Raw genomic sequence first — 27,438 nt, forward strand, 5'->3', positions numbered from 1 at the left:
GTTAGCATTTCTCAGACTTAACGTGCTAGGTCCTAAACGCCTAGCATTAAAGTCTCCCTTGGAGTGATAATACAAATTGGCACTTTCTTTGCTACCCGTATTCCACTTTCTTTGCTATAAAAGTTAGGGCCAAAGCCAAAATCCCCTCTCGATTCCTCCAATGAACGAGAGGTCCACTTTCAAATCGAGTGATCAAACCTTCCTACAGTCAGGGTCATCTCAAACTCCTGCTTGGTCAAACCTTCATACAGTTAGGACCACAGTCAAAATCCCAGGTCCACTTCCAAATCGGGTAATCAAACCTTCCGACAGTTAGGGTTATCCGATCTTTTTCGATTCTCGGAGTGGAGATCCCACTCTTAGTTTCATCCTTCCGGATTCTGGGGGTGGAGATCCCACCTCGAGTTTCCTTTCCAGCTGAAGATAGAATATAAAATTCTTCCTCCTCAGCACCGGGAGATAGAATATAAAATTCTTCCTCTCCCGTTTTCTTTACAGCTGAAGATAGAATATAAAATTCTTCCTCTTCAGCGCCGGGAGATAGAATACAAAATTCTTCCTCTCCCGTTTCTCGGTCTGTCTTTGCTTTTAGAAAAGAAACGATTCTCAACTTCCAATCCGGGCACTCGATGCACGGGGAATTTCATCCCGAAGCCTAAGTAGGGATAAGTCAACGCCTAACACGCGTTGCCGGGTAGTCTATTCCCGTAAGAAAGACGAAGCCTATGTATTCAACATCATAGCACAAAGCCTCAGAGAGTTTACTCTCTTAGCACAACGTTACATGTCTTTTAGCTTAAACGTCACATAGGAGCGGACTTAGACAATCCGCATGCTAGCCCGACTCAAACGGTAGTCGGTAAAGTCTAATCAAATCCGTTGAAGGCTGGAGATTAGCCAAAAATCCTAAAGTCAACGCCTAACACGCGTTGCCGGGTAGTCTATTCCCGTGAGAAAGACGAAGTCTACGTATTCAATATCGTAGCACTAAGAGCGTTAACTCTCTTAGCACAACGTCACATGCGGAACGGACTTAAACAATCCGCATGCTAGCCCGACTCAAACGGTAGTAGGTAAAGGCTCATCAAACCCGTTGATGGCTGAGAATTTACCGAAAATTCTATAAATGCGAGTCATTGACGCACCAGCTCCACTAGTTGGTCTCGTGACTCGAGCATCCAACAAGCTCAGGACAAAATCCACACATGCAGATGAATCAGCTTTAACAGTTGGTCCTGCAGCCCCGACACCTGGGACCGCTATGCTCCAATACCTTAAGAGCTTAAACTGTGTATACTCCAGTAAACGTACGAGTATAAACTGTGTTAATGGCGATCCGTAAACCCTAAGGGTCAACGCCGGTCAACGCGTAACCCTAGGTCAACGCCAGTCAACGCGTTGCAACACAAGTCAACAGGTCAACACCGGTCAACGCGTAACCCTAGGTCAACGTCAGTCAACGCGTTGCGACCAAAGTCAATGTTCGAGGATTCAAAGTCCACACAAGTCGACGTTCGACGATCCAAAACCCTAAGGGTCAACGCCGGTCAACGCGTAACCCTAGGTCAACGCCAGTCAACGCATTGCAACCAAAATCAACACACGATGATCCAAAACCCTAAGTCAACACAATGTGACGGAGGTAGTTCAAAGTCAAATCAATGACACGAGCCAAACTCAATTCATCAGCTGCAGACTCAAGACTCCGACGACGGCCAAGCGATAAACGCAGTGCCGGAAGAACTTCGGCTATTCGTCAAAGCATCGAATAGACCGAAAATCGAAGGAGCCAAGAGTTGAAGCTAACTACAGGTCCTGACGCCGACTGAAGGCTAGACCAATCATATCCAAAGTATTCCAGCCTCTTCTATAAAAGAAACGAGTCCGGAACGCTTTGGAGGGGGTATCTGTAGGCATCAAAAATTGCCTAATAGGTCTCCACGAACGGTTCAGTGTTAAAAAAGCGAGCATTGAGAACGTCACTATCCGAACCACAGGAGTCCAATTGACGTCGACGAACGACTGAAGTGAATCGACGAGACTACGTGAGCTTGTGGGATTCGGAACAACTAAGCCCGGACCAATCGGGAACCGCGCGGTGTTCACAAAAAGGACAACGCCCTTCGTGCCTCGACCACTCTACGGATAATCAACACCACGAGCGGATCGAACTCTTCGTTCAAGCATCCAACGCATCCGAAATCAATTAAATCCGAGTTGGGCGATGAATCACGCGCAAAACACACCCGGAAGAACCTCGGACTAAACTGGGGCACCCGGGGGTGTCTCGGCAAGCTCGAAACACCGAGGGGTGTCTTGGCAAAACCCAAGACACCCCAGGCGGTGTCTCGGCCTGCGCCTAGACACCCTAGGGTGTCTCGGCCATGGCCGAGACACCAGGGGGTGTCCACACCCCCTAGAGGTCCCCTACCTACCCCCACACACTCCTAAACACTATAAATAGCCCCCTTGGGCCTTTGGAAAGGGGGAGGAATTTTGGAGAGCCTTGGCGAAGCCCTGCTGCAGTGAAGAGTGGCCGTGCGCTTCAACAAGGAGAGGAGAGGTCTACATCAGCACCTTCATCACCCGTTCCCTCTTGGCCTTAGTATTAGCCCTTGGCGTTAATACTAAGAAGAGCTAATATCTCGCTTAGCCGAGATAGACGCTTCAAAGCTTCTAGATCTCACGCGGATCGACGAAGCTCTGTCCGATTCTCTCGGAACAGATCTGATTGCCCGGTGGTCCACGGATATCAACGTCCCCGTCACAGGCCAAAGACCCACGCAAGCAAGAGATGATAAACGGATCTTGCGTTTGTTTGAAAAGAGTTGTATTTTTTTTGTTTTCATTGTGTAAGAGTCTTATAAAAAGTTTGTTTGAAAAGAGTTGTATTTTTTTTGTTTTCATTGTGTAAGAGTCTTATAAAAAGGCTATCTTTTTTTTTTCATTATAACGATTAAAGTTGTAATGAATGCAGCAATGAATACATCAACTTTTTCCGCAAACACTTTACTAGCTGCTTCTTCAAACTGTTTATCTTCTCTAAACATGGTCCTGCTACCAACATGTCATCAACATATAATAACAAAATAATGAAGCTGGACTCGAACCTTTTGAAATAACAACAATGATCCGAATTGCATCTTCTGTAGCCATTGTTCTGCATGAAGTTATCAAACTTCTTATACCACTGTCTCGGAGCCTGTTTCAAACCATATAAGCTCTTCTTGAGCTTGCACACCATCTCTTTATTTCCTTCTTCAATGAAGCCAACAGGCTGCTTCATGTAGATTTTTTCATCCAAGTCACCATGAAGAAAGGCAGTCTTCACATCTAACTGCTCAAGAAAGAGGTCTTCTGTAGCCACCAAACTCAACACTACTCTAATGGTTGTGAGTTTCACAACAGGAAAAAATATCTCCGTGTAGTCCACTCCTTCCCGCTGTTGAAACCCCTTTACTACTCATCTGGCATTGAATCTCTTGCTTCCATTACTCTCCTGCTTGACCTGGTAGACCCATTTGTTATGTAAGGCTTTCTTCTGTGCAGGTAGCTGGGCTAACTCTCATATCTCATTAGTGAGTAGAGAATCCATCTTCTCCTGCATAGCATGCTCCCATTGCTGAGATTCACTCACTTGCATTGCCTCTTCATAGCACTCCGGCTCACCGCTATCTATCAATAATAGGTAGTCAAGAGATGAAAAATATCTGGGATTTGGTTTGGGTACCCTGGATGACCTCCTAAGCTCCACGTCCTGGGTAGTTTGTCCTGCACCTGGAGCCTTCTACATTCTCTGATCAGAACAAACATCATCACCCTTATCTGGAAGTTCCTCTAAATTCATGTACTCGGATCCACCTGTATCCGTAGTGCTGCTCCCACTGCTTTGGCTATCCTTGGTATTTTCCCTGTTCTTGTACATCACATTCTCATTGAATATCATGTCCCTGCTTCTGATGATCTTCCTGTTCTTCTCATCCTAAAGACAATACCCGAACTCATCAATACCGTATCCAATGAATGTGCACTTCTGTGACTTAGCTTCTAGCTTGTCCCTGACGTTGTCACTGATATGAACATAAGCTACGCAACAAAATACCCGTAAGTGTGAGAGATTTATCTTCTTTCCACTCCAAACCTCCTCTGGAATCCCAAAATCCAATGGAACTGATGGCCCGTGATTAATAAGGTAGGCTGCCGTATGCACCGCATCCGCCCAAAATGTCTTAGGCAGACCTGCATGTAATCGCATGCTCCTGGCACACTCTGTCAAGGTCCTGTTCATCCTCTCCGCAATACCGTTCTGCTACGGCGTCCCTGAAGTAGTCCTCTCTAAACGAATACCATTCGTAGCATAGAACCTCTTGAACTCCTCCAGCTCGTATTCTCCATCATTGTCTAATCTTAGACATTTCACCTTTAGATCTGTCTCGTTCTCCATCATGGCCTTCCACTTCTTGAAGATTCCAAACACCTCTGACTTGTGCTTCATGAAGTAGATCCACACATTCCTCGAGTGATCGTCGATGAATGTGACATAATATCTCGAACCGCCAAAAGAAGACACACTGACTGGACCCCATACATCTGTATGAATCAACTCTAGCTTCTGAGCCTTAGGTGATCTTCCATCCTTTTGAAAACTAACCCTCTTCTGCTTCCCAAAGATGCAGTCTTCACAAACCCCGACTTCCACGGTGTCGATCCCGGTTAGCTTTCCTTGTGAATGCAAATCTTCATCCCCTTCTCGCTCATGTGCTCTAGCCTGTTGTGCCACAGATCTGTACTCTCTTTGCCAGCTACAATTACGAGGGTGTCACTCGCATGTAAGGTGAGGTAGAGAGTTCCTAATTTGTTGCCTCGAGCAACTATCATCGTACCGTTGGAGATTCTCCACGAATCCCCTGTGAATGTCGAAACATAGCCTTCTGCTTCAAGCTGTCCCACTGAAACAAGATTCTTCTTCAGCTTCGGTACATGTCTCACATTCTTCAAGGTCTATTTAGAGCCCTTCATCTGAATCTACACTTCACCATTTCCAACAATATTACAGGGCTCGTTATTCCCCAAATAAACTTTTCCAAAGTCCTCTGCTACATAATTCTGAAAGAGTTTCCTATTAGCAGTAGCGTGGAAAGAGGCTTCTTAATCGATGACCTAAGAATCCGAGTCGCTATCCATAGCAATGATCAATGCATCCTGCACGATATAAGCCTCCTGCTCACCCGCATCCTTCTTTGGACTTTTACAGACTGAAGACATATGGCCCTCCTGGCCGCAGTTCCAACATTTTCCTTTGATAGGCCTAACCTTCGAGTTTGACCTCTTCTTCACTGATTTCGACCGATTCCTGTTCTGGTTTCCTTTCTTTTGGTTTCTGCCTCTCTGCTCGAAGTTTAGAGCTGAACCTGAACCTTCTGATTCGGACGATTTCCTTCTAACCTCCTCGGATAGAATCATGCTAACAACCTCACTTAGCTTCAACTTCTCCTTTCCTACCGAATTGCTGATTGCCGTCACACAACCTGCCTAACTATCCGGCAACTGCGATAGAATCAATAGGGCTTGCACTTCGTCATCAAACGTGATGTTCACGGAGATAAGTTGATCAACAATCGTGTTGAACTCGCTGAGGTGCATCGTGAAGGACCGTCCTTCTGTCATCTTGAGGTTGAAAAGAGTTTTGACGAGATGCACCTTGTTTGCTACCGACGGTTGCTCGTACATCTTTGCGAGCGCTTCCATAAGCCCTACCGTCGTCTTCTCCTTCAAAATATTATGGGCTACTGATTTGACGAGCGACAACCGGATTTACCCTAGAGACTTCCTATCCAGTATCTCCGAATTACCATCTGACTCCTCCTTCTTCTTTCCCTTTTCCTTGCCCATCAACGGGCGATACAAGTCCTTCTGGTACAGATATTCCTTCATCTGCGACTTCCAGTAGGCGAAGTCTGAATCGTCAAACTTCTTAATCTTTGATTTGATTTCCTCTGCCATGGCTCTCTTTCTCACAAATTTGCTGAACAAAGCTCTGATATCAGTTGTTGGGGATTTGAAATAATCAAATCAAATCCGTACCCTTCCGGATCTTGTGTTTGAGAGTTGAGCAAGAAAGAAATTCACCACAAATCAAAGATAAAAACTTGTAGGAAAGTAAACAAGAAAGAACACACCAGATTTAACGAGATTCGGCAACGTGCCTACGTCCTCGGGAGCCACACCACACAATTCTTTGATTACTTGAAGAAGATTATAATGCTTGCAATTGGTCTCTCTCTCTCTCTAAGATTTCTAACCTCAAAGAGCCCTCAAAATCCTCTTTTTTCGTGCTCTTTTTCTCTCTTAAACCCTAAAAGGACGTGTTTCTATTTATAACAAAACACAATCCCAAACAGTTTGGAATTCTAAAACGAGTCTGCCACACCCTGGTGTGGCGCAGACCACACCCATGACAGACAGGACAGACTCGGCCACACCCTGGTGTGGCGCAGACCACACCCATGACAGACAGGGCAGATTCTGCTACACCCTGGTGTGACGCAGATCACACCCATGACCTGTCTTAAATTTTCATGCAATTGTTGATTTTGATTCTAGGTTTGGGTCTCCACTCTTAAGACCAACACATAGAGGGTAGAACAAAACATAACAGATTTAGCGGCCACAAATTAAACTAGTTAACTTATCGATTTTTATCGATTATTATTATTATTATTATTGACGAACACAAAACACATAAAAAAACTGGCCAAAATCAGTTCTATCTGGGCCAAGGGGTTCCTAGCAAGTGTACTCCGTAGGTTGACGTACCAATAATCCACTAAACATTTGATATTATTTCGATTACCTTTTTTTTAATTCACCACTGTAATAGTAATAACTTATATTATAGTACAATGAGCATTATTCAACTATTAACCTCTGCTTAAACATGTGATCACCAGAACACCAATAATCGATGTCTTATCATCGTTACTTGCACGCGCATGTCTCGCAGTCTCTCACTTACCATTTGACTTCTATTTTAAAACTACAGAGGAACAAAAGATTATGGAGGCTTCTAATTTAATTATAATCCCACACCTTATATATTAATTCTCTAGCCATATATTGCCAACTAAACTAATCTTTTGCTGTAGTACGTTCATAGGCATTACTTTATATGGGATAACTGACATTATGTTACCCAAACATGATCCTGCTCAACATTTTTCCAAGGGCCCCCCAAATCTCACTTTGGATTTGTAGTATGTATACCCATATTCTTTCTGAAATTTACATGTTACACTTTGTATTTTTGCATATATTTCATATGTACTCTTATGTTTTTTTTTCCAGTTATTTTGCAGTTTTATATGTATGTGGTGCCATAATTAACAATGAAGTTAGTAAACCAATGCATGTTTGACTTATTTTTTTTTGATTAATATGATTAAACTTAAGTTAAGTTGTTCATTTTGGACATGGTAACTAGGAAATAGTTTTTTTATCTATATTTGTTGAATCAAATTAAACTGTATAGTATTTTCAAAAATTCACCATTCATTCAACTTTTTACGAAAATAATATATCCTAATACCCTCACTTGTTTTTGACAGCACATGTATCCTGACATCATCGAGAACAATTTTAATATTTTAATTATTAGTATGTAGTTCTAGAAATGTTGCATTCGCCACTATATACAATCAAGATGCTAGATACAAAATCATTATTGAAAAATATCAATCAGGAAATAGTAAACAAATAAGGGGGTTTATATGCTAAATCAAACCCTACAACATTTTCCTTTCCCTTGCTACTAAACTACACTATCAAACTAGAGGTAACATAGGAAAAGGGAGTGTCTCCCCCTTCTCCATTATTTCCTACTTTTAGAAGCTATACTATATTAGTTTCCCAGCATGTTAGAGACATTCCATCTGTGTTTGCTCTTCAGACTTTTAGACGGTGGGACTCCATAACTAAGCCCAAGAACTTTTTTGGCCCTTTCCATGTACCCTTGAGCTTTTTCTTTGCTTTTTTGGGGGTAGCTTTTTGTCATTCAAGAGGGGCCCCGTATGGTGTCATTGCTTAGCCTCTTTCTCATCATTGTTATTTTGTTTTGGACTGGTATAAAAGTGGAGCCCGCTAAAGGGCCCATGGAGTGCCTGCCTGAGCCTTGGTATAGGAGGAGGGAAACAGGAGGAGGGAATGTGAGGGGACGGGAGGGACAAAAATTAGATTTGTTTTTGTTAGGGTATTTTTGGAGGGGAGGGGAGGGGAGGGGACGGGAGGGGAACTAACAAGTTAGAGAGAAGAATTCCTCCAAAAATTGAGAGGGTTCAATAGGAGAGGAAAAATAAACTACAAAACATGCGTCTCTCCTCCCTTCCCCTCCAAACGAACATATAGGTTTAAATCTTTGGTGAATATTGCTATTAAAATCTCTAAGGAATCCGGATGTCAAGTATCTTGTAATCTAGCTAGCACATTTTTTTTTTTTGCTAATCCAAGTTGTGGTTGTGAGTATATGGGTCATTATGGTTTTGATACTATTTCGATATTGTTATTAGCATGATAAGATGAATCGGTTTAGCTCATCACTTATCTTAAGATAACATAAAATGATCTAGTTTTCATCATTCACCTGAATACACTAATTAAAAAAACTAATACATTAAGTATCTTTCTTGATTGTGATATTAGTCTTATATATATATATATATGAGAAAAATGGGTATGCTTGGTACTAAGAACAAATTTTGTGCTTGGTAGTGAGGTGACACATCACCATCTACTCATTCAAATAGGGGACTACATTCACATGTGTTAAGAAGTGCATGATGATATGCAACCATTTGAATGAGTAGAGGGAGATGTGACACCTCACTATTAAACATAACTTTTTGTGCTTGGTACCAAACATACCCATATATATATATATATAGACGCGGCCTAAAATCACATCATTCCCTATTTGTTTTTGCGATCTGCTCCGTTGAACTTGATCTACACGTTCTTAAACCCAAACACACTAATTTTGGGGTGAACTCGTCGTGTTTTGACCCTTTATCCACTCGCTGTAATTTTAACGGTTTAGAATGAATAGAACTTTTTCCACGGCTCAACGAATGATCAAAACACAACAGGTTCACCCCCAAAATTGGTGTGTTTGGGTTTAAGAACGTGTAGATCAAGTTCAATGGAGCGGATCGTAAAAAATTTTTAGGAAATGATGTGATTTTAGGCCGCGTCCTTAGGATGTCAAGGAGGAGATTTTCCTCCTTGACACTTATGTGACACAATCCCCACCAACTCACACTCTCTCTTCTACTTTATTAGGATGGTGGAGATTGTACCACATAGGCGTCAAGGAGGAAAATCCCCTCATTGACAATGATACTCATTACTCTCATATATATATATTCTCTATTACAAGATATAACAATACAAGAAACTTTCTAATACTCTGTTCTCTGTAAGTAAATTACACGAAGAAAAAAGCAACTTGGCGTTACTTGACAGTCATGATTCATATACCCTTCTAAAGATGCTTATGTCTGCATTCTATAGTGTATCAAAATAGTGTCATGATCCTTCAGCCTTTTGAAAGATGTTTTAAGTTCTATAGAACCAAAATAGTATGAGATTACAGTTGTTCATCAATGTTGTCAACTTGGTTTGGGTTGAATCAGTTAGGCAATTGAGTAGCCAATCAGACAAAGTCAGGGTTGAGCTAATGATGGTAGAGGTGGGGGGGGACCAAGGCAGTGTTTTGGTGCAGAGTTCATTGCCTCCTTTTGACCTGAATTCTAGCATCTGGCTGCAGTTCTCCTGTAGGGGGGGTAACATGGGACATCAACATGGGCTGGCTTCAACCTGAAAATCAAAATTAAAATTTTTTTTCTTCATAATTTAAATGCATATAGTTACAAATCTAGTACCTTTGTCCTTTTATGACTGTTGTTTGCAGTGATGAAGTATTATTTTGATTTAGCTTTTCCCCCTCTTTAACTGGTAAAGATTAAATTATATTAATTGGTCATTATTTAAATGGGTACTCGAAAAATTACAATGAGAGAGGTTTTTTTTTAATATTAGAAAAACATAAGGGATGTTTTGGTCATTTAGTCATGTGTTTGAGACGTACATGTTAAACTTAACGGTATTAGTTTGGGTGGGTTGAGTGAGAAAACTCGAGGAAGATTTAGTGCAATAAAAACTTCAGTACGTTATTTGCGCCACCTCCAAACTTTAGAAGGGTTTCAAATTAAAATAATTCAATGGGGCCATCTACTGCATACTACAAATTTCGGGCATTTTCTGAAATTAACCAAAAAAAAATAATAAGGACCAGAACAAGGTGAGATGAAAAGTAGAACGATGACGAAATTTTAATGCAGGGATTAGAATACAGAAACCTGATTTTTTATACCTCAAAGTATTAGCGATATTACAATTATTTTTCGTTACGCAGGGGCTTCACAAGTAGCATTGGGCCTAATAAATGTAATGAGCCCGGCCGAGAAGTAGCATTGGGCCTAAACAGCAGCTTGCCAAAGAGAAAATTGGGTCCATAAATAAATGAAAATAAGGTTAGGATTCAAGTCCAAATGTCAAATGCCTACAATTTTAAAGTCTAAACACATCAATAACAAGCTACTACTCTGGATTATAAATATGTTCTTCCTTTACGTGGGCAAATAAGAGGTTTATTGATAAAAAATTTAAAAAAAGGGAAATACGCATTACATTTCCTTAATTAATGTGACCGTTTCTTTTTTACTCACATATTTGAAATTAGAGTTTCTCAAAATAAACTCAGATATGCAGAAACCATTGATTGCTTTATTACATTTTTTATCTTTCTTCTTACGTGACAACGTCATCTTACTATATCGAAGTAAACTACTAACTTGGTGCGACATGACACGTCGATTCAAAAAACTTAAAATAGTTTCGTCTCCAAATACTCCCTCTTCCTCCCAATATTAAAAAACTTACAATACTTTGTTTCGTTTCCCTAATATTCAAAAACTTGATTGCAAGTTCCAACCTAGCTAGCATTATTATTTCGTAATCGAGGAAAAAACTAGCAAGAGAGGGAGAGAACAAAACCAAATTGAAGAATGATCCCCCAAACAACTTATTACATATCTCACAAATAATCAATCAAATATTACATGCGTCACATTCAATCCCCCTCAAAACCACCAAATGCGATATACACACACATGAAACGCAACATTTACCTTCTCACCCTCAACAAACAATATTCATACCAACAACAACCCCACTTAAAAGAACAAGTATCCCACTCACCGCACGGCCAACAACCGAAGCACAGCCAGCCGCGGCGGAGCTGAGCACACCACCGCCGCGGCGGCTGCTCGACCGCGGCTCGACGCGTGCAGCATCGCGGCGGCCCGTACTCGCTGGCGCGCGGCCTGCGGGGCTTCCGATAAGAGCGTCATTGTTCTTGTCGTCGTGTCGATCTGGTTCGAGCGGGCCCTTCTGCCCAGGCTGGACGCCATTCCCGGCGACTGAGCGAAATGGTGTCGTCAGGACCTTCGGCCACGTCACTCCGGCGGCAGGCGCGCCTTGGCGGGCCTGAACGCCTTGTCTGCCTGCATTGCCGGCCGGCGACGAGGGCAATGAGGAGGGCTAGGATTAGGGTCAGGGACGTTATAGTGCGCGCTGCCATTTTTAGGGTTAGGGTTAGGGTTTGTATGGGGGCACGAAGGTTTAATTGTTTGAAAGGAGGATGAGTGTTTGTGAGAGGGGAGTGGGGAATTTATAGGGGAGGTTCGTTATTCAATTTGTTTGTTTGTGGGTTGTAGGTGAATTGTGACCGTTGGTGATATAGGAGGTCGTTAAATTTGGCGCTTCGTAAAAATGAGAGGATAAAATTAAAAAAAAATAGATGGAAGGTTGAGAGATTATTGCGGTACCTTTTATGCGGTTAGGAATTAATACTTGTATTTTATTATAAATCTAAGTTATTAATTGTGCGGACAATTTGATTAGAATCTGCATTCAGTTTTGAAGGTTAAGAGCATCTCCAACCACAAAACCTAAAATAGTGTAGTTTTTATACTAAGTTGGTATAGTTTTTACACCAAATCACTATTCCATCTTCAACCCATTACACTAAATTTTACACCAAAAAATATTCATTTTATCATTCTTATCTTTTAATGGGATATGATTAGAATATTTAATTTGTTATAACAAACTTTAAGGGCAAACTTGGAAAAAAACAAAAACTCTATATCTACAGTGTTATACCATTCCTAGCGCAACACTGTAGCACAACTTTAAAATAGCGCTAAAAATGACGATCGGTTGGAGGAAGAAAACGAGAAAATTTTGCGTCAATTTGGGGAAATGGCGATCGATTGGAGTTGCTCTAAGACAAATAGAATATAAAACTATAACTTCAATTTTAACCCTAACTTCGAAGTTTTGACGGAATGGTTATAGAAACATAATTTAAGGTGATATTAAAACAATCCAAATTTAAATCTTATTGACCGTAAATTCTATGTGGATTAGAAAAAATTGATATTGCTTTGCGCGTCCAGACTTTGACCCCATAATAAGGGCCCCAAACCTTTGGGAGCATATTAGATTATATAATTATAACTCTCAACTCTCACAAAACTTTAGAGTTTTGACCTAATGGTTAGAGGAATATAATTTAGTAGAGATAAATTTTTATGATTACTACAACAACGAAGCTTCCAAAAACTTTGGAGTTGATAGTTTCTTAACTCTTTAATTTAAACTAGTAAAACTAAATTCGTTTTATCGATTTTTTGAAGAAAATATGTAATTTTTTTTTCAAATTATGGATTTATGATCTAATCCATTTACCCATTTGAAGCTACTGGATTTCTACTATGACCAGAGAAATGAAAAGAAATAAAAATGGAAATGAAATATCACAAATTGGCGTTAATTTTCAAAGTATGGAAAGAAATGAAAAGAAATAAAAGTGGAAATGAAATATCACAGATTAGTGTTAATTTTCAAAGTATGGAATAGTATCATTTTAATTTGTCAACGCTGAGTTGGTCGCTACTCACCAGTATTGCACTCTATGTTTAACATTTAAACAAGCCAATACTATTGTTTATTTCACTTATTGCTAGATGCATCATCGCTTTACTTTCAATTAAAATGTTTTTAGAAAAATATTTTTGTCAAAGTATTTATACAAGTCTGGTATTAATAAACAACCAGAATAGGAAAAGCATTATTTAGAAAGAAAGTATTCTGCATTTTCTAGTTTATTCTTAGTCGAGCATGGCACATCTCATGATGAATATTCGGTTCATAAACTTATCAAAGAAAGCCCATCTTGATATGTCAAAGGCCTTACTAGGCTCCTGGCCCATAGGACCCAATAAATAAATAAACAAATAAAATAATTTAAATTTTGTAAAATATCGACATGAATCCACGGTTGTACGTTGCCATATAAGCCATATATAAATTTAGATACAAGAGAACGCACAAATTCATACACATTTGAAACTTAACTACAACTAATTAAAGTAGAATAAATCTGAAATCAAGGCCTGCGCATAGAGAAGTTCAGACGAGTAGTTTTTTTTTTAATTTGATAATTTGAAAGGCTTCATGGAATATCAAATATGATGGATTTAACAAAATTTTTAAAACGGGATCACTAACTAGTTTTTTCTTGGGAAAAATGTGTCCAGCCCCCAAAAGTAGAAAGTGTATGGCACCCCCCCCACCCCCCCCCCCGGTTATTCTGACTCATGTTTGTATACCCCAAATACACACCTTATTAGGTAGTTAAGGCCCCCAAAGTCATAGGATCCTGCAGCAATCAAGCCTCCCCTCAACAAAAGCTTACAATTTACCCTTTTGATTTGATGGAGCCTGGCTTAACTGCGCCCATTCCCTTAACCCCCATCCCATCTCTCTCTCCCTCTCTCTCTCTACTCTCTCCTCTCTCTCTTCTCGTCTCTCTCTCTCTCCCCCCGCCCACCTCTATTCTCGCAGACTTCCTCCTTCTCTCTCCCCACTTCCCTCATGGCCATCTGAAACATGATCAGACCCTGGAGCTTCGTTTTTGGAAGGCGAAGAGCTCTCACCATTATCTTGAGGAGCGTGGTCATGGAGTCGGATGTCGGGGAGTCATCTTGGAAATAGCTCGTGAACGCGGGTTCAACGACAAACACGGAACATGGTCCGGTAGGACCCGCGAGCTGACGGAGCCCGGAGCTTTGGTCTGATGCATCGTTGTTCTCCCCTTTCTAAGTTACGGAATATCTTTACCCAAATCAATGTCTTAATCAAGATAGTGCTCTTGTTTTCTTGTAATTTATGAAGGTAATCAATATCGGGTTTTTGTAGTTTTTCTCTTTCATTTAATTGAAATGGGATCTCCTTGGATTCTTGAACAGCGGTTTGGGTTTTCCTTTAATGTCTTTTTCTTGTGTGATTTGGTGATTGACAGAGTTCTGTATAAGAGATTAACAACAGAAATTTTCAAAAGCTCACATTGAATCTTCAGGCACATCGACATTTAGCTAAAAATTGAAGACAATGTGATTAAAAGTCGACTAAAGAATCTAAGAACCTGTGAATTTGAAAGGAGGGACAAGGAAAATTAGAACTATGAATGTTAGTTCTAAGGGCTGTCATGTTAGTTCTAAGGGCTGGAATGTTAGTTCTAAGGGCTGAACTGCTAGTTCTTAAGGCTGGACTGTTAGTTCTAAGGACTGGACCGTTAGTTCTACGTACCAGCTTTCATGTTAGTTCTGTCATCTCTTACGTTTGTTCTACCTGCTTTCATGGTAGTTCTGTTATCTCCTACGTTAGTTCTGTTCGCTACCATGTTAGTTTTGTCCGTTCTACTTTCTTTATGAGAACATTATAAACAACAATATCAGGATGAACACCATTTTTAAGGGCTAAATACCCATATTGGTATTATAATTTAACCCCATTTGCCAAGAAGGTATTTTAAATAAAAAAAATCGGCGTTAAGGCATTTTAATTGATTAAAATTACCAATTAGGTCCTTTTTTCTCGTCGGCGATCATTTTTCCGACGAGAACTCGTCACGTGCGTGGCACTTGATGACTTAATCTGTATAAATACCCATATTGGTATTTTAATTTAACCCCATTTGCCAAGAAGGTATTTTAAATAAAAAATCGGCATTAAAGCATTTTAATTGATTAAAATTACAAATTAGGTCTTTTTTCTCGTCAGCGACCACTTTTCCGGTGAGAACTCGTCACGTGTGTGGCATGTGATGACTTAATCTGTGTTTTAGCTGATGATGTGGCTCGGTTTGTTGATGTGGCTCGGTTTTAGCTGCTGATGTGGCTTAATCACAATTTAAGTCCAAAACGAACCAACCTGAACCCTAAAAATTTCAAAACAAAGATCAAACTTCCACGCATTCACTCCAGATCTCAGATCCAACTCAATTATCTTACCTTTACCGCTAACAGAAGCAGCCAAAACCCCCGATTCCAGGAACTTCTAGAAGAAAACGCCATGGGAATTCGGAGAGAAGAGAGTGAGAAGACGAAGATCACTGCAGACTAGATTGCCGCCGGCGCGGCCATGGATCGATGCAAGAGAAAGAGGTTCTATTTATACGGTAATTTCTCCACGAATTTTTCGCTAATTTTTTTACCAATTTTAGAAATGGGGGATTTTAAAATCGACTCTTATTCTTCCTGCCACTACCACGTCAGAAAATCGGTTGAATTAAAATGCACGTGACCAGTTCTTGCCGGAAAAGTGGTCGCCGACAAGCAAAAAGACCTAATTGGTAATTTTAATCAATTAAAATGTCTTAACGCCGATTTTTTATTTAAAATACCTTCTTGGCAAATTGAGTTGAATTAAAATACCAATATGGGTATTTATACAGATTAAGTCATCACGTGTCACGCACGTGACGAGTTCTCGCCGGAAAAGTGGTCGCCGACGAGAAAAAAGACCTAATTGGTAATTTTAATCAATTAAAATGCCTTAACGCCGATTTTTTTTATTTAAAATACTTTCTTGGCAAATGAGGTTGAACTAAAATACCAATATGGGTATTTAGCCCATTTTTAAGCATCATTCTATAAAGTTTAAACCCAGCAATTAGATTGCCATGCTTGCACAAGCAATCGACCAAACTGCAGTATGCTACGGCATCTGGCATAAATCACCTCTTTAGTATTTGAAAGAAAATTGTTGCTGCTTCCTTCAACATTCCTTGCACAGCCATTCCCTTGAGAAGGATGGTGAAAGTAACTATATCAGGTATGAGCTTGTGTACTCCCAATTGTCTATAGATTTTATGTTGGTGAGAGTAACTACATGAATTAGAACTAGAACTAACATGAAGTGAGTTACAATCAACATAAAATGAGTTAGAACTAACAAAGAGCACAAGAGCCTAAAACTAACATGAATTAGAACTAGAACTACCATGCAGTGGGTTAGAACTAACATGAATTAGAACTAAAACTAACATGCAGTGGGTTAGACAAAGAACGAGTTAGAACTAACATGAATTAGAACTAAAACTAACATGAAGTGAGTTAGAACTAACAAAGAGCAAGTTAGAACTAACAAAGAGCAAATTAGAACAAACTTTAAGTGAGTTAGAACTATCAAAAAGCAAGTTAGAACTAACTTTAAGTTAGAACTAACATGAATTAGAACTAAAACTAACATGCAGTGGGTTAGACAAAGAACGAGTTAGAACTAACATGAATTAGAACTAAAACTAACATGAAGTGAGTTAGAACTAACAAAGAGCAAGTTAGAACTAACTTTAAGTAAGTTAGAACTAACAAAGAGCAAGTTAGAACTAACAAAGAGCAAGTTAGAACTAACTTTAAGTGAGTTAGAACTAACAAAGAGCAAGTTAGAACTAACAAAGAGCAAATTAGAACAAACTTTAAGTGAGTTAGAACTATCAAAAAGCAAGTTAGAACTAACTTTAAGTGAGTTAGAACTAACAAAGAGCAAGTTGGAACCAACTTAAAATTAGTTAGAACTAACAAAGAGCCCATGAGCCCCAAGGCCCAATCAAAGACTTTTAAATATATATTGTATGTGTAGGGGTTTGAACTCCTGACCTCCTCTCCAAATTACCAAGCTTTACCACTAGACCAAGTAGCCAAAATATTAATGTTAGTTCCACTTAAAGTTAGCTCTTACTTGCTATTAGAACTAACATGAAATAAGTTAGAACTAACTTGAAATAGGTTAGAACTAACATGAGTTAGCTCATGATAGAATTTAAAAAATGGCATAAATAACTTGAGTTAGCTCATGTTTGTTCTATCGCAACTCATGTTAGTTCTAATTTTTACCAACTCATGTTAGTTCTAATTTTTACCAGCTCGTGTTAGTTCTAATTTATTTAATGCGTTAGTTCTAGCGTAAATGTTGGGTTTAAACATCATATTAGTTCCAATTTATGCCATATTAGTTCTAGCTTCTCCAGTGTTAGTTCTAACAGATATCGTGTTAGTTCTAATTTATTTAAGTCGTTAGTTCTAGCGTAATTGTTGGTTCTAAATGTCATGTTAGTTCTAGTTGATGATGTGTTAGTTCTAGCTTCTCCAGTGTCAGTTCTAACAGGTATCATATTAGTTCTAATTTATTTAATGTGATATTCCTAGCGTAAGTGTTGGGTCTCAACGTCATGTTAGTTCTAATTTATGCTATATTAGTTCTACCTTCTCCAATGTTAGTTCTAACTGGTATCGTGTTAGCTCTAATTTATGTAATGCGTTATTTCTAGCGTACTTGTTGGTCTAAACACCATGTTAGTTCTACTTGATGATGTGTTAGTTCTAGCTTCTCTAGTGTTAGTTTTATTTGGTATCGTGTTAGTTCTAATTTATTTAATGCGTTAGTTCTAGCGTAAATATTGGGTCTAAACGCGATGTTAGTTCTAATTTATGTCATGTTAGTTCTACCTTCTCTAGTGTTAGTTCTAACAGATATCGTGTTAGTTGTAATTTATTTAAGTCGTTAGTTCTACATAATTATTGGGTCTAAACGCCATGTTAGTTCTACTTAATGATGTGTTAGTTCTAGCTTCTCCAGTGTTAGTTCTAACTAGTATCGTGTTAGTTCTAATTTATTTAAGTCGTTAATTCTAGCGTAATTGTTAGGTCTAAACGCCATATTAGTTCTACTTGATGATATGTTAGTTCTAGCTTCTCTAGTATCAATTCTAACAGGTATTGTGTCATTTCTAACAGGAGCTCAACTAGAACTAATATAGCCACTAGAACTAACGCTTATATTAGAACCAACACTACCTGGAAGTAGAACTAACATGAAATCAGCTAGAATTAACACGAGAACCACCAGAACTAACATGAGCTCAACTAGAACTAACATAGCCACTATAACATGGTATAAACATATTAGTTCTACTTAAAGTTAGCTCTAACATGAATTAGACCTAAGTTAGAACTAACATAAAATAAGTTAGAACTAATATAAAATAAGGTTTACCACTAGACCAAATAGCCTAAAGTATTTATATTAGTTCTACTTAACATTAGCTCTAACATGAAATAGAACTAAGTTAGAACTAACATAAAATAAGTTAGAACTAACATTAAATAACTTAGAACTAACATGAGTTATTGCTCATAATAGAGTTCAAAAAAGGGCGGGAAATTTTCCTTTATTTTTTTCCATCAGATCGCATTAATGGGCGTGACTTTCCATGTATTTTGTGGACCAGACGTCTGGGGAAGATAAGTGGAGGGGTAATTTCGGGTTTATTTCAAAATACAATCTCTTTTTTATACTGCTGACGTGGAGGGGTCTTGAAATATTAATTGGTACTTTTTGGACTGAATCACATGGGTCAAAATACAAGGGGGCGGGTCACATGAACTTTCTCATTTTGGGGTTGGACACATTTTTCCCTTTTTTCTTTTTTGAATTTTTCCATGTGTGAAAGCATTTTGACTGAATTTTCCATTTCATTAATTTTCCCATTGCGTTCCAAGTGTGATATATAAAACTAATATAGAAGATAGACCTAGATTATTAAGATTTAAAAATGTCTACAGTAATGCAACTAGTACATCTCATAGGATTCAACTTTGAATGTGACTATCAACCCAGAAAGTATATGAACTTTTAACAGTCAGCCTAGACACAAAGAACGACTAGAATCCAATAGGGATATATATATATCATAAAAGTGATTGAATGACATCTCAAAAGTGCCCCTTTTTTTAGCTGGATCCCTTTAACTCTTTGGTACTACTAGATCTTGGACATTTTCCTCTCCTTAATAAGCCTACAAACTTTGGGCTCCATTATTTTTGGCGGTCGCCTTTTTTTTTAAGCAGGTAGAGTAACTTAACCAGTCAAGTCCTCAATGACATTCTGTCTTAAAAATAAAGGGACAGAATAGACAAAAAATAAGAGGAAAAACAGTCAACCGACTTAGCTACGGAGTGAATAACGCCATTACCAGTGCGCCTTACATAAGAAACTTTAGAGCAGTCATTAATAGTCAGACCAGCGCGAAATTCATCTGTAATAGAAGCCAAGGAAGCAAAAGGAGAAGGAGAGTCCACCAAAGAGACAACCTTTAGAGAGTCAATTTTCACCACTGAAATGCTCGAGTTCATACACCTCTCTCTTTAGGGTTCCTTTCTTGTGGGATGTTTTCGTTTTTTGGGACTAAAAGCTGCTCCAGTTTCTTTTCTTTTTTTTGTACTTGTTATTAATCATGTTTATGAAAAAAAGTGATGTTTTTGACTAAACTAGTACATAAATAGTATGTTTTAAATCCACATGCTCAAAAACAAGATGTTTTGTGTGTTGCTCTAGTGCGAAAAGATCTTTGAAGTTGCTAATCTGATGATTATGATTCTGTTCGATTTAAAATATATAGAAAGGAGTTTAATGAATGAAGATCGTACTTTTTTCCCCTGATGGAAGATTGTACTAATATAATTAGGTGCAGTCATGATTTTTCTAAAGGGTAAATTACGGTATTCCTCTACGAATTTTCAACATTTTGCAGTAAACCCCCATAACTCTTAAAATCACACTAAACCACCAATAGCTATTGAATTGTAGAAAATCCCCCAGAAATTTTCACGTTTTACAGATAACCCCAATGACGTCATCAGTCGATATTTAGGATCTCAATCTGTTGTTAATGAAAAATGTGCACTAACGCTATTACAGTGTTTATATGCAAGATGCAGAAATGTATTGGAGATTTTCTAAAAGCCTAATAGTTATTAGGAGTTTAGTGCAATTTCAGAAGTTATTGAGGGTTTATTGCAAAAACTTTGAAAGTTCTTGTGGGTTTAGTACAAGTCTCTTTTAGTGATTGGCTCAAGAAATTCACCAGAAAGAAAGAGTGACTCATGGGTATGGACACGAATGCATGTATACACCCATTCACAAAGTGGCGTGCTGCTTCAGTAATAATGTGTGTGTGTGTGTGGGGTGGGGGGTGGGGGGTTGGAAATTCTATTAAGTACTCTGTGAGTCTGTGGCAGATCATATGAAATAGGCAGAACATGACATACACTATCAATTTTAAGTGAATATAAATGTTATATAAAATCTGTGCTACCAATATACAAAAGCAAAGCACGCATACCACACCACGAAAGCTCTCAAAATATGAATACAAAAAAAAAAAAAAAAACCAAAAGCAAAGCACGCATACCACACCACGAAAGCTCTCAAAATATGAATACAAAAAAAAAAAAAAAAGCCAGCTCAAACAAGTAGAGAAATTAATGTAATCATCAACTTTAGAATTACTACTATGACATATGTCATATTCTTCTTATGATTTTAAATAGAAAGATCTATATATGATTTATTTTCCCCCCCTGCAATAGGACCTACAAGCAAACCTAAATAAGAGCCACTATTCTATCTTTGCTCATTTTCTTATAAAAGCTGACGAGGATCAACCTTGTACTGATAAGGTAGCGCAATCTCTTTGCAATTTGTGCCCTTATAAGATTCGGTTGGGGAATTTTTTTTTTTAATATCTTGTTAAAGCCAATATCATCTCCTAAAAACCAAAGGGAAATTTCTTAGTCGATTATAATAACTAGAGTCCATACAGATCGGGTTAGTCCGAGATGACAGTTTATTTAATCCCCATATGTAAACATAAAACCTTATAAATTAATTCAACATCCCCTCAAATTTCCTTACAAAATAGCCCCACACTTGGTAAGTTTTTTTTAATGATGATTCAACAGCCCCCATTTGTTTATTCATTTGAAGAATGGACAATGATCCCCTACTCATCTCCGAACAAAAAAGTTCATAATTAATGTACCCTCATATGAAGCAGTAATCTTTGTGGATATAGTCTTAAATAATATTCATCTTTAGATTGTAGCATCCGAGATTAATAGATAAGACTGCCAACTAGATGTCCTTGATGACGAGTAAGAAATAAACCAATGCATTTTCTTGTCCATTTAAGGTTCAGGCTGTGATTATTAAGAATATATATATATATATATATAATATTTCATTGGTACAAAATGAGGTATCCTAGACGGAAAAATTCTATCTAGGAAACTCAAATTTCCGTCTAAGAAAACTATCCCAGACGAAATTCCGCCTACGATGTGCGTCCAATATGTTTCTGTCTAGGATGTAGTATTCTAGACAGAATTTTCGTCTAGGATGCTTCCTAGACGGAATATTCTAGACGGAATTTATTTTCGTCTAGGATGCTTCCTAGACGGATGCTACAGTTTTTTTGAATCTACTTTGCACGGCTTATAAACGGGCACAATATTGCACAACACCAAATCACATTCATATCCAACACAATCTAATTATATTCTAATACCAAATCCAATTATATTCAAATAATACATTCACTAAAATACTAGAGCGATACATAAATAATACATTCACCAAAAGGACGTGCGGACGTGCGGCGACGACAGTGCCTTCGAGCTCTTCAGGCTAACAAAGTTTTGATTCGGTGGCATACCGAAGAAAAGCAAAGCCTTTGAGTCTATTTGCTATTCGATCCATCATAAGGTTAACTGGAAAAAAAAATAAGAAAAAGGTGAAATTACAAGCGAATTCCTTTATAGATGGATGTACAGTTCCATAGAGATCCATACACACATCTAAGAAAACAGAAGTCATAACATTATTAACCATCATTAATCCATTTAGCATAGCTTTTTTAATGATCTCAACTGCAACAGAAGTCATAACATTATTAACCATCATTAATCCATTTAGCATAGCTTTTTTAATGATCTCAACTGCATCCTTGTTGCTCACAATGTCATGTTATAATCACATTCTGCACACAATAATTATTGTGTTGTATTATTGTGGTTATGTTAACCAAACAGATACCATTGCAAAATTAATAAAACTGATAAATAGTTACAGATGTAATCATGTCTCCAATTTCACTGTATATCACTTGTTAATGAATAAAATAATTGAGATGCCTATAACAAAGTTGCATGCAAATTAGAAGGGAGGGAAGGAGGAGGGTGCTACATTTAAATGATATATTAAACGCAAATTAGAAGGGAAGGAAGGAGGAGGGTGCTACATTTAAATGATATATTAAAGCGTGTAGAAGGTATATATATACGTGTTGAGCAAGAGAACACCCTACATGAAAATATTATCTAAGTTCGAAGCAGTCTAAAGCAAAGATAGGATCAAGATCCTTAAAGCTGGCCATTAATTAGACCAAACAGTCCTCTATCAACCCCTTTCTTTTCCCCCACTACAAATTTAAGCATATTTTACAGATAGCCTTGATTGGAGAGAAGAGAACGTATACATTGTCCCAATTTCGAGTTTAAAATAAAATCTCATTTATCAAATGAAAAATAGATTTAATACTTAAAAAAAAAAGATAGATTTGTTGAAACTCGTGTGTGGCTATAGCCTGTAGTCCCATGTTTATAAAATTAGAGAAAGAATGATGGATATAAATAGAATGTTTGGGTTATTTTATTAAAAAAAATCTTTTGATTTATTTGGTTGACAGGATCAGACCAAGATCAGGTTTATTAGAGCATGATGGATGGTGAAAATTGTTGAGAACATTAATGTATACATATTCACATATTGAAAAATGTTAGGGTTTTTTAGATATTAGCACCTTAAATTATAAGTAATTTGATATTAACCTCTTAAATCTTTATATTCTGATATTAACCCTTCAAATACCTACGATATGTTAATATGAGCTCCCATGATCAGGTTTATATTTTGACATTAGCCCCTCAAATAGCAATGATGTGTTGATATGAGCCCCTCATATTAACATGTCATAGCAACTTGAGGGGCTAATATCAAAATGTGGAGATTTAATGGGCTAATATCAAATTTCCTTCAATGTAAAGGTCTAATATCTAAAAAACCCAAAATGTTAAAAAGTGCAATAGACTTGAATATAGAGGTGTTGATGTGCAATACCTTATGTTGTTCGATTATTGGTCAATTTCCTATCTGGCTTAAACTTGTAATGTTCTTGTCAAGAGAAGGGGTCTTGACTTCTATCTCTGTTTGAGTTTTCTTGCAAGAATCATATTTCTCTTAATTGTTGTCCAAATCGTCATAATTTTATAAGTATCCATCTATTTATTTCCTAACCCACTCTCTTACTTCATCATTAAATCCCTTTGGGATTTACAATTTGAATAAATTAATATTATATGAAAAAATTTTGGTAACTAACATGAGTACATTCTGATTTTTTTTACTACTTTGAAATTGACATTGTACACGGACATAATTTTCTAAGCTGATGTGTGGAACATGAGAACGAAATTTGGAAGTTAATTTCGTTGGTCTTAAAAGTTTACACGAATGAGTTTCCACACTTGACCCGTGTTTATAAAGATGCGTCAGGTTGTGGAAATTAGAAAATCATTAGACAAAACGAGAATAATTTATAAATGGTGTAGCGAGAATAACAAGTGATTTAATTAATCGAACATATATATAATCCCATTCTCACAAGCATCATCACAACAAATTAAGGCAAGCAACCTCGGTAAGCTGACTAATTGAGAATGGAGAATGCGTCAATTGCGGATGTGGCTCGTAGTCGTTTGGACACTTATTAAAATTTGGGAAAATTTCCCACTTGTTATTAAAATTTGGTAAACTTTCACAAGACCTCCTAATTTGGCTGGTAATGAGATAACTCTCTAAACCATTGAAAAAAAAAATCCCTAAACCTTAAATATGTCAATTTACCACTATAAAATTTTGTTAAATAAACCTATGAGTAGTGATAATTGTACACAAGAAATATACTATTTTTATACTACTATACACAAAAATTAGAATTTTTTCTAAGAATAATACAATTACTATAGTGCTTTTTTTTGGGTGGGGAGGGGGGTGGGGACAAGGAATTATTGGTTGGTGTAATATGGAGATAATCGAGATAAATTTTGGGACAATTAATATATTTTTTCGATGTTGGTTGGGATAATGAGATTGGGACAATAACTTTTAATGTAATGGATTTTTAAAACGCTAGTGGGATAATTACTCCACATGGGATAAAATTATCCCACTCATATGGAAATTTTTTTTGCTCCTAAACCAAATTTACCAAAGCTTTCATAATGGAACAAGTTGAAATAAGTAGGATAATTTTAAAACATTCATATATTAACTACTAATATATGTGCTAATCATATTAGCTAAATATAAAATGGTTATGTAATTAATATCATTACACATATTTTTAATTTATTATATTAATTATGATGTAATATATTATATTTTTATATTATACTATATTTATTATAATATGATATTTACAATATAATATATTTTGTTATTTATAAAATAATAAAAGTAACTCATAATTTATTATATTATAAATTATAATATAATATATGTTATATTATATATAATATATTATAATATTATTTATTATAATATGATCTGAAATAATATAATATACGTTATATTATAGTCTACTAAGCTCATTACTATAATATGAAAAAAGTAATGCATAATATATAATAAATTGTAATATGATAAATTATATTTATTATGACACGATGTTATATAATAGAAAATAACATATTTTATCATTTATAATATAATAAAAATAACCTTTAAATGAAAATGTTATAATATATATATCACCATATATTAAATAATAATATAATATATTATAATAATACACTATACTATTTGAATAAATTATATTATTATTATATAATATAATATTCAATTATAACATAATATAATTTATTATAATATATAATATATTATTTATTAAACTATATTCTAATATGATATAATAATTGTTGACCCTATAGTTTTGATGATGATTTGGCAAACAATTTATTACTAATAAGTTCTCTAGTGTTTTGTGTTTATGTTCTCTTTTCAGGTATTTCAACACACGTCAATCAAGCGTTAAAGATTCAAGTTCATTTGTGTGGATTTACCTAGGTATATGTTTAGTTTACTTACATATATTGTATGATTATATCTAAGCTCAATATATATACACTTAACTTCATTATATACATATAATACATGCATAATATATATATATATATATATAAGCTCTATGTCAATTTTCATGTTCACGAAAAACAGGTTTTCTGAACACTTTTCAAAAACAGGGAGTTTTCACAAACGAAAATTGATTTTCCAAAAATTCCTTTTCAAACATGTTTATTTCATCATTTAGAAATTTTCCCAAAAGTTTCACTATTTTTGGATTTGATTTGATATTTTAATGGATTTTCAAAATAGCTCCAAAAACCTGTCATATGCAACATATCAGTTTTCGGTCGACCGGTGCGGTCGACCGACAGTTGTATTTTTCCTGAGCTGCTCACGGTCGACCGAAGAACCTCCATAGACTTTTCCGGTCGACCGAAAATTCCGTCGGTCGACCGCCAGCTTTAAACCCTTATTCTCTGAGTTTTTGAGCTTAGCGGTCGACCGGACCGGTCGACCGCCGAGGTGTCAGAACCTTTGTAACGGCTAGTTTTTCTACCTGTTTTCAAAAAGAAATCCAAGTTTTGTGTTTAACAAAATCTTAAGTGTGTTTTAGAGCTGTTTAAAGTTGATTTCATCAATCTGTTTTCAAGAGAAGTTTTTCTACAACAAGAAGTGGCCTTCAAATCCCATTGGGATCATCATCTACTGTTCTTCTTGTTTGAGAAGTCTTCTAAACTCTTATATAGCTTATTATTTCATTTTCATTTCATTTAGCTATATTTATTGAGTTTCATTCACTGTTATCACACACACTTATTGAGCTTGATATTTTCATACCATATAGTGTGGGTTGTGGAGTGTGATTTAGTGAGTGTGAGCTTCATTACGTTCTCACTTGTTATTTGAGAACAAATCATTGTATTTAACTTTTATTTGTGAGAATCACTTGTAATACACTTGTACACCGAGAGAAGTGTGAGGCGAGACACAGGGTCGAATCCAATAGGAGTGGCATCGATTGACGAACCTAGGAGAGGTAGTAATCGAGCACTTGAGGAGGAGGACACGGGATAGGTTCCTACACTTAGTGTGTAAAGTGTGATTGCATAGTGTTTGTGTAGTGTGAAAGTTTTCGGTGATTACACTTGTACACCGAGAGAAGTGTAAGGCGAGACACGGGGTCGAATCCAATAGGAGTGGCGTCGATTGACGAACCTAGGGATAGGTTGTAATCGAGCACTTGAGGAGGAGGACACGGGGTAGGTTCCTACACTTAGTGTGTAAAGTGTGATTGCATAGTGTTTGTGTAGTGTGAAAGTTTTCGGTGATCTTGTAAACCGAGTGTGTAGAAGTTCCGGCTTCCAAACCGGATTGTGATAGTGGATATCTCCTCGAGGTGAGGAGCGGGGACGTAGGTCGTGGTGACCGAACCTCGTAAACATATCGTGTGTTTGTGTTTTGCTTAGCGTATATTTTATTCATCTTTATTGTTCATATCCATATCATATTTCTTCTTGCAAGATCAAATTGATCAACATAATTTAATTAGCTTTTAATTAGGATTAGATTAGCATAAGACCCTAATCACCCCCCCTCTAGGGTCTAACTGTTTCCCTGCCATAAGATTAAGACTACTATTAGGCTTTGTCATCCTAGGGACTTCCTTCGGACCTTGTGCTATGACATATTTTTTATCTTCTTTCTTCTTCAACCCTCGTGGCTTAAGATGAGGATACTTCTCCCAGCACCGATCAGCTACGTGCCCTGTCTTCTCGTAATGACCACAAATCAGCCCTGCTTTCCCTGGATCACCCTTCTTCCTCTCCTCCTTAGATTAAGAACCACTAGACTCGCCTCCAACTTGCTTTGCATCTCCCTTTGCTTTGTTTCTCTTATTTTTCTTGCCTTCGATGGCAATAGCCTTCACGCTCGCCTCTACAATAGATTCCACTGTGA

Source organism: Asparagus officinalis, chromosome 4 (assembly GCF_001876935.1).
Source record: "Asparagus officinalis chromosome 4, Aspof.V1, whole genome shotgun sequence".
Taxonomy (NCBI): domain Eukaryota; kingdom Viridiplantae; phylum Streptophyta; class Magnoliopsida; order Asparagales; family Asparagaceae; genus Asparagus; species Asparagus officinalis.